Source organism: Melopsittacus undulatus, chromosome 4 (genome assembly GCF_012275295.1).
Source record: "Melopsittacus undulatus isolate bMelUnd1 chromosome 4, bMelUnd1.mat.Z, whole genome shotgun sequence".
NCBI classification, from domain to species: Eukaryota; Metazoa; Chordata; class Aves; order Psittaciformes; family Psittaculidae; genus Melopsittacus; species Melopsittacus undulatus.
In genome coordinates this window covers 47,015,116-47,024,760 of record NC_047530.1, presented here as the reverse complement: position 1 = coordinate 47,024,760, position 9,645 = coordinate 47,015,116, and positions in this window count along the sequence as shown.

The following is a 9,645-nucleotide window of genomic DNA, read 5'->3' as shown; positions in this document are numbered from 1 at the left end:
CAGATCTTATCACTGTCCTGGTAGCTGTTTCACAACAAAGACATGACCCCAACAAATGTCAGCTGCTCAGGTGGCATAGGACCCAAATGGTCCCAAATATTTTTGATGACTAAGAAAAGTCACATGAAAAAGGCTGTCTATCTCTACAGATGCAGTAAATAAATAACTACATCATCAAATATTCATCTGTATCTTATACAGCAAATCTCCCCATCAGTAGGCATCACCGCAGCATAGACTGCATAGGCATGGCCATGATATTGACTAAAGACAATAGTTTTCATTTTAGAAAGTTATTAAGGAGATATTTTGTGAAGAATTTCGTGGGACTAAGTAAGAACACAGCCCTGAAGAATGTTTTTGTGAAGACTTTTTTGTGAAGAGTTTAATAGGATTAAGTAAGAACGTAGCCCTGAAGAATGTTTAGTTAGTGACTTACTGGATATGACTTTTTGTCATACTGTGATCTATGATTATCAGATATTTTACATTCACTACAAATGCCAGCTTAAAAATTTCCAGCCCAGTGAACTTTAAAACCATAATTTCTATCACTTTCTAGTCTAGAAGAGATCAGAAATTATGCTCCAGATATCAAATAATCCCAAGCATCCTGCAAATCTCCCAGCTACAACTAGTATAACTGATGCTGGTAATGAGAAAACAGCCTCAGAAATACAAGCACAAAAACAGATTGAGAGGAAACTTGAGCAAAGGTCCTGATGCACCTTTCAACTCCTCAGCTGTGAAAGTCATCTGCACAATTAGCTGTGACTCTTCATCTATGGACTGATCCAGTTCTTGACAGTGCTGCAAACATTGTCCGAATTTCTTGATGTGATATACTTGCATCTGTGTGGAGGCCTCATAGCAGCCTTCCAGTATCTGAAGGGGGCCTACAGGGTTGCTGGGAAGGGACTCTTCATTAGGGACTGTAGTGACAGGACAAGGGGTAATGGGTTAAAACTTAAACAGTGGAGGTTTAGATTGGATATAAGGAAGAAATTCTTTACTGTTAGGGTGATGAGGCACTGGAATGGGTTGCCCAGGGAGGTTGTGAATGCTCCATCCCTGGCAATGTTCAAGGCCAGGTTGGATGAAGCCTTGGGTGATATGGTTTAGTGTGAGGTGTCCCTGCCCATGGCAGGGGGGTTGGAACTAGATGATCTTAAGGTCCTTTCCAACCCTAACTATTCTATGATTCTATGATTCTGTATTAGCTAGTCTCTGTCTACAAGGATATTGTGATTCTTTGCTTTCCATTTGCTCTAATTCTGTATTTACACAGTTGTGAGAGGTGGACACTTCTGGATGATTATGCACTCCATCCTAAGGAGATGGAACTGCCTCCACTTCTGATAGTTCAAGCCTGTTTCTTGGTTTCTGGGTAGCTGAAGTCAGGCAAAATAATCCCAGGCTGACACTCAAACTAGGTGCTGTTTCATAACACCCTAACTACAAGGCAGACCTTGAAATGGTAACATGAGTGTCAGAAAAAAAGCCCAAATTAGGCTCTTATGCATAAGTAAATCTCACTTCTTTCATAATTTGACCACTATCACACCTATGCCATCAAATGCTTTCAGAAGGCTTTTTTTTTATATATAATTGCCTTTGCAGATGTGAACAAAATTCCATCTTTTATCTTTCCAAAGGAAAAATGAAAATTAATACAAGGTGAATTTGAGAGTAAAAAGGCTAGTACTGACATTTGCTTCTTCATTAAAAAAAAAAGACAGTTGCTTTTTGATTCAAAACCATTTTAAATCTTGTTGTAATGTTAGGCGTGCTATTACGAAGAAATATTCTGTCATAGTTTAACACAACCAAAGATGGTATCAGCTTATAAAATTCTTTTGGAGTCAGCTACATTTTCTGCAGGCTTTTTTCTTAAGGCATATCCATACTAATACAAGCAATTAAGGGTTCTTTATTAGCCAGTCTCAAAGGTACAGACTTAGCCATCAATCAATGTTCTTCTCAACACCCTAATAAGATCAGAGGACAAAGAAATAATACATCTTCCCCAGATAAGCTGCTTCTGTAGCATGATCCCAGTCATGAGCAACTACTAGTTATATTACTCTGACTATAAAACATTCGCGTGCTCATAATTCTTTGAACATTTAGCTGTTACTTACCTGCAAACATCACTGCAGCACAAATAAAACTTGGATAAACTAGGAATTTACAAGCCCTGCTTCCTGCTATAGGGGATTATATTGTCCCTTACTTCTCCCTTAAACTACATCAGATCCACTATCTTTCTCTCCCAGTTGTTATGTTCCCTGTATTCTCAATGCCCTTGCCCCATGATCAGGATAAAGAAAATTGATCAAAATTAATTACCAGGTGGGCAGCTCAGCAGTAAAGTTAGCACTTTCTAGCAGAGCAACTGGACTAGACTTATGCTAATAATCTTTTTTTAGGGCATTTTTGGTATAGCGGAATGACTTCTGGATGTCCCAAGAAGCTATGTCTACAGAGGTAACCTTTAGAAACATCTAGAACTGATAAGCTAACAACTAGGGAAAAGTCGCAGGTAAATGAGTCCATGTCTTTGCCTGCTGGCAACAGTCCTGTAACCTCAGCTCAAGTACTAGGTGGAGACATTCCTGGGCATTTGTGTCTCTTTGTTGTGATCCATGAATATTGACGCTGTGACACCCAATTCCTTTCTTTCCAAGAGAGTAAAAAATGGTGCTGTCATGTTCCCCAAGGCTGGTGGATAGCCATATAAAAATTAGGGAAACTGGGTATGCCCTGAGGAGTTGTGCACAAGCGAATAGGACATCCCAGGGGAACAACCCACCTGTGATAATCTCCTACCTGCTGGATGACAAAGAGAGAGAAAATAATCTGCTGAAGGTTTTTACAGTGTCAGAACAGTTCCTCTGTGACTTTTGTCCATGCTGATATCTGGGTATCAGCAAGGTAATAATTTGATGGTAATAATTTGAAAAAAAGTACATATTAACAGGCTGAATGACAAATCCAAACTCTACCACTGATGGGAGCTAATACAGGTTTCGCTATGGTACTGAATAAATTCCAACAATCTTACCTTCAAGCAACCTCCACCACATAGCCCCTAGTCAGACCCCAGTGCTGGCTAAGAACATGGTCTCTCAGCTCCATCATCTGAAGCAGATGTAGTAGCTTTGCAGAGCTGTCACCCACACAGAGGAAGAGGTCAATGGGTGCACTGGTGTATACTTCATATCTGCACCCAGTATGCCATTGAGTTTGAAAGACCAGAACATGCTAGAATTAACAAATTGCAGCCCCTGCCTTCAGGGCTTTGTGGGCACTGGGATCTGAAAATTTAAGCTTTGCTGGATATTACATTTCAGGACCAAGACCAATCCAAATTACAGTGGCTCCAATATCCACTCAAACTTGCAGCCTTGGGTTTATCTCAGCAGCTTTTTGAGCAAGAGTTTTTCTTTTTTTCAGATTGCTTTATACTTAACTACCGTAGTTGGAATGTGTCATGATAATGGAGTTTTTCCTTTAAAACAAGCACCAAACCCATTTCAGGAAGGGGTTCTTTTGTTCACTTTAAAAGCTATAAAGACTTCTTTTAAAGAATGCGAACACATTGGTTGCAAAAATTCACAATGTACAGAAAATAATGTAATTCTGTACCACAAAATATTAGAACCCAAAGCAAATAGATGTATGTGGGGTCATCATACAGTCATTGTTTTGAATAATGTCTAAGAGAGTAGATTTATGGGATGGAAATTAGGTCAAAGTTTCAAGGATAGCAAGTAAAACAGACTGCATAAAGATTTTGTGAAAGGCTGAAAAGAAAAAACAGCTTGGCATTGTCACTCTCTCTGTCTTCAGATTGCTCCAGATAATAAACTGTCCTTGAATTGAGGGACTTTCCTGTAAGGTGAGGAAAACATTTATAGCAGCGCAAAAAAAAGGACCAAATGAAAAAAACTGTATGTGTGAATGATCATCATTACCCATTGGCATTTGTGGTGGGTAGAGCTGCATCTTGTTTGTTTGTTACTGTAGGGAGGTCCATGGGAGTCTATGCTTTCTGCAGGTGTTGGGAGTGTTGATGCAAATACAGAAGATGGCTTAGTTGCTGTATTTTATATGTGCTCGTTGACTCCCCAGTGAGTAAATGATACATGGTTTGCTCTCCAGCTGAGTGTCAAATTGGAATGAATTATACCACCTGACCACTTACACAACAAGTTTTATGTTTAGCATGCACCCTTTATGTTGAATTTATGACACTGCTGAATTTTCCAGAACTTCTTACAGCAGTTTTGTGTGCTTATGCTGGGCTATGTTCAGTTAACAGTCTTTAATTTCCTGAGTGTGACTTTTACTCATGCAGAGTGGCTCAGGTTTAACATACAGGACTACTTCACACTTCGGGGAAAAAAACTGCATTTCACAGAAAGACTCTTGAACTGTGTTAAGCTTCATATGAAATGCTCCCTTCCTCTGTAGCCCCAGAATAGAAGGAGCTTGGCATTCTGAGAGTGGTACAAAGTGGTATTGTTGAACAGAAGCTAATTAGGATGGGATTTCATGTTGCTAAGAGCTAAGTCTTCGGTATGCAACAGACCCAAACAGCAAGGGCAAAGTGTAACTATTTAAGGCTGAAGTTTGCTATTTGAAGGAAAATGGTCATCCTTGCCCAAAAGTTAGCTGCAGCCAGGAAAGTGTTTCTGTACCAACAAGATGATGGGCTGTCATGATTCCACCCAGTCAGTCCAGATCAAATATGCTCAGGATATAAGCCAAGAGAATATTTTTTCCAACCTGCCAGCATCAAAAGCACCATCTGTGATTGATTTTTGGATAATGGAGTAAATAGCTACTGGAAATTCAGGACAGTTCCCAGAAATCTTGGTTAATGGGAGGAATGAATATGAGCTTGTAGGAGTACCAAAGCTGCTGGATCCAAAACATGCTGTTTCTTCTGCAGAGGCTGAAAGACATGACCCAGTCACAAACCCATGTGACCATAACCTCTTGCAAGCAGGGGGATTTTGCCTGATCCTGGCATAATCCTTGCGTGGTGGAAGAGGTCCTGAATCTTCTCTCCCTTTATGCCTGCATGACGTCAGGCTTACTTTAAATATAAATCTAGTCAATCTAAGCCCAGATAGTATCAGATGGGCACTGATTTCAGACAAGAATATAGAAATCTGGAACCAGTATTCTGCATTTCTGTATGGCTGCAGAGTGCTTTGCAGAGGGAATGTAAAGCTAGCAGTACAGGCCCAAAAGCTCTTCTAGATTTAAAAGCAAAAGCAACCCTTTCTTGCGGTAATGGTAGAATTATTTTTGCTCATTAGAAGAATAACATTACAATTTTGATCCATCATAAAACCATTTTGTTAAAGTTCTTAATTTATAAAAGGTTTAATCTAAGGGGGTTTATTTCTGTGATGTCTTCTGAGAAGCTAAATAACTTTGGGGCAAACAAATGGTGCATTCTTCCTTATATGAAGAAATGAAGGCTGAGAGGAGACAAGTGTCTTGTACAGAAATATCAGGCTTGAGTTTTGACCTGTTGTAAGGGTGGGTCCAGCTTTAACAAAAATTAGAAAATAGTCTTAAGGTTTTTTGTGGGTTTGCACCAAAGAAAAAACTGGTTCTTTGAACTTACACCTGAACTGAACATCCTTTCTTCTGCAACCATTGCCCTAGGATTACCTTCTCTAGGAACACCTTCTCCTACTCTCCTGCACAGTTCCATATGTTTATATGGTGAAACAATCCAATGCTTATCTGCTTCTTAGGAATAATTGCCCAGGTATGACTTAGACAGGATTATATGATAGCATGTGCATCCAGTGTCTCAGAGACATGGTTTGGTGCTGACCCTTAGCACCCCTCAAGCAGAGAGCCCACAGCAAATCCACAGCCATAAGTACTCCATCTCCCCTCAGATGCCTCAGAGCTGTACCACCACCATGCTCCCTAGGAACAGCCTGATTGTAGCTCATATTTGTCTGATCCAAGATTTCTATGTATTTCAGCTGAAAAGAAATCTCAGTTAGCTGTAATTATCGGAGGGCCTAAATGGTGCAGATGCACGGTTGTGTTCATGTCTGTCAGAGGACAATGACTGTCCCACCGGGAGGCTTTTTCCCTGGTAAGACAAAACTTGCTAAACTGTAGAGACAAACTGAGAGCACTAACTGTTAGGCCAGTGGCTGAACGCAATGCCAAGAAGGCACAAAGCCTCACACCTCGTGTTTCCCTCCCTGTGTAAGCCATTTCAGGTTGCACAGCCTGTGAGGACACTTTGTTGCATGCAATTCAGTGTTGTGCAGTTGAACCTTTCTGTTTAAAACGAGGCCTCCAAAGAACTTCATGCTGTGAAATCTTTCTGAAAATATTACCAGGTAAATCTTTGATGCTTGTAGGCATTTGAAAACCAATTTAAAAGAGCGTGAGTTAGTGGTGTTATGTTTTAGCAGAATGGCAGAGGGCTTTACGGGTGCAGGTATTCACGGCCGAGACAGCCAGAAGATGTGTCCCACTGACTCTGCACCCAACTGTCCATTGGGAAATGCAGCCCATTTCCCCATCGGCAAACGTTCACAGATCAAAGTTAAACCGGACGAAGGCGTTGCCCGTTCTCGGGACACCCGTTTTTGTTGGATTCCCTCGATACATCAACGCCTGGGATAGAACTCCCTCAGGAGAAACCTGCCCGCCGCACCGCCGCTATCCACCAGGTGGCGCCAGAGCACAGGCGGCGGGGAGGGGCGCAGCCATTCCCACGGCCGGGACAGCGGGTCCGCCTCAGGCGGCGCAGGCATCGCGGGCTACGCGGTTTGGTGCTCCGGCCATAACGACTATCGAGCTGGATCATGTTGTGATTTATATAACACATTTACTACTATAACATACTAGACTTTATGCACTTATAATTCGTGTATGTATGCATGCATTACTGCATATCTACACGTATAATATTATCAGTGTGTTTTATAATAACTACAAATGTAAAGACACCTCTGATCAAAATAGAATACCAAAAGGAAAGACTGGATTGAAGCGCCCCAATTTAAGTATCTGGAGAAGGCCCCTGGTGATGGGACAGCTCTGCCCATGCCTGGCTAGTGGTGGTGCAAGCAGGAGGTGTGCTGAAATCTCTCCAGTGCAGAGGGGGCCCAGGAGCCCACTCACCCCTTAGTGTCACAGAATTACAGAGTGGTTTGAGTTGGAAGGAACCTTAAAGATCACCTGGTTCCAACCCTCTGCCATGGACAGGGACACCTTCCACTAGACCAGGTTGCTGAAAGCCCCATCGAACCTGGCCTTGAACACTGACAGGGATGGGATAGCCACAGCTTCCCTGGGCAACCTGTGCCAGTGCCTCAGCACCCTCATAGTGAAGAACTTCTTGATATCTAATCTAAATCTATCCTCTTTCAATATAAAACCATTCCTCCTTGTCCTATCATTACATGCCCTTGTAAAAAGTCCCTCTCCAGATTTCTTGTAGCCCCTCTTTAGGTACTGAAAGGCCACAATAAAGTCTCTCCAGATCCTTCTCTTCTGCAGGTTGAACAGCCCTAACTCTCATGACCTGTCTCCACAGGTGATCAGGTGCTCTGAGCATCTTTGTGGCCCTCCTCTGGACTTGCTCAAGCAGGTTCACAACCCTCTTGTGTTGAGGGCCCCCGAGCTGGAAGCAGTACTGCAGGTGGAGTCTCACCAGAGCAGAGTAGAGGGGCAGAATCACCTCCCTTGACCTGCTGGCCAGGCTCCTTTTGATGCAGCCCACCTTCTCATACTTCCTCTCCTCCTCCTCCTCCCTCTACAGAAAAAATCCCCAGAGTATCATTGATGAGCAAATGCCCCTCCTTCTGTTCCTCAATCAGGGTTTCCAGCATGGCTGGAGAACCTGAGCATCCCAGCCAACTGAGCATTTGCAGGCTGAGTTCTGACCTCCTACTGTGTGCAATTAACACTGATTAAACAAACAATTAAAAATTACCCATGACATTCTTTGCAGAAGGCCATAACTCAGTTTTGTGTTGGAGCTACTTGAGCAGTTTTAATTAGCTGTCCGTCTATGTGTCCAAGATGTGCTGCATCTTGGCATGGGCTTCTGTGGGAACAGAGAAACTCTGCATCTCTACACCAGCACTGCGGTTGCTGGGCAGGAGAGGCAGTCACTGACAAAGGGAGAGGCCAGGTAGTGACCGCAACTTCAGTCTCCTTTGCAGGCTCACAGGACTCTGGGCAAGGGAGCACTGCATTAGGAAATGGGTGGAAGTGCCATATCACAACAATCAGCACAATGATACCCAAGCGCCACTGAAATCTACAGCCAAGGTGATGGATTTCTATTACATGGGTTGCTGTTTCAGGCAGTGCATAGAGTGAAATACAATCAATCTCTGAGCCTCCTAGGGAGTGCTTATTGATAACAAATGACAAAATAAAAAAATAAAATTAGGATGACATGTTCAAAATCGGCACCTTTTTCTGGTCACCCTGTTGCAGGCATCCTGAGACTGGTTTTGAGAGACACCCAACCCTTGAATTTCCCAGTACTTTTGAAACTGAGCCAAGACTATTTTGCCCAGAGGCAGAGGCACACACAAAATTAGGTTTTCCTTTTTAAGGTGCTTGTTGGCTGTGTTTGAAAGCCATCTTATCCTCTATCAGTTTTACCTCTCCCCTCCTGCAGAATTTTCTGGAAATCTTAAACTGCCTCACAAAAATTATGCAGATGAATAAAACCAGCCCTCCACCCATTCCCGCCATGTCCTTTCATCCTGGCAGCTGTACTGTTTGGCAATTGTTGCTGTGTGCAAGCAGGTGGGTGGGTATCAGGTAGGCACCTCCAGACTGCATGGGGAAGAGCGTGCTAAATAACACTTCATGCTTCTGCAATGAAGAGGGTTGGGCAAGACCTTCAGGGCAGTGGGTGAAGTCTTAGTGACATGATACTGTAATGGCAAGACTGTGAATTCGTTCCTTGCACATGGAAGTTTCTCTCTATGACCAAGGTGAAAGGTATGAAATTTGGTTCATATGCTTTCAGATGTGACAGAAGAGAGAGCAGCATGCACATTTTCTCTGTATGTCATATCTCTGTGTGTACACTTGCATGCTGGGCCACATAGTGGCATATCCCGGACTCCTCACCAGTGCTTCCCACTAACCCCATCCAGTCAAAGTACTATCAAACACTGCTTATTGAGGCTGCCTGCTGACAGCATTTGCCAGTGCTGTCCATTAAAATTAATTTGCAATATCATTTGAACCTGTCTCTGTCAGCTTGTAATACCTACAAGCTTGAGTTACTGCTGCTGGCCGTTTGGGAGTGGTACATGTTTTCCTCGCCAACTCCTGGCAGGCAAACCCCAGGACTAACCCCAGAACTTAGTTAACAGCCTAAAAGTGGGCTTGTCCCCCCCTCCCCAGCCACAGGCACTATCACATCATATTACTTGTCTTCCAAAAGAGGTCAGTGCTTTCCTGCTGTTTTTGTGGATCCCCATGGAAACCAGCAGAAACAGTCGTGCCAGGGAAGCTCAGCAACTGCTGCTCCCAAGTACTTTGCATGGGGATCTCATCTGCAGAGAGACGGAGCTCTCTCCAAGGCAGCTTACCTGCAGGTGATGCCTCCTGGGAGATGCA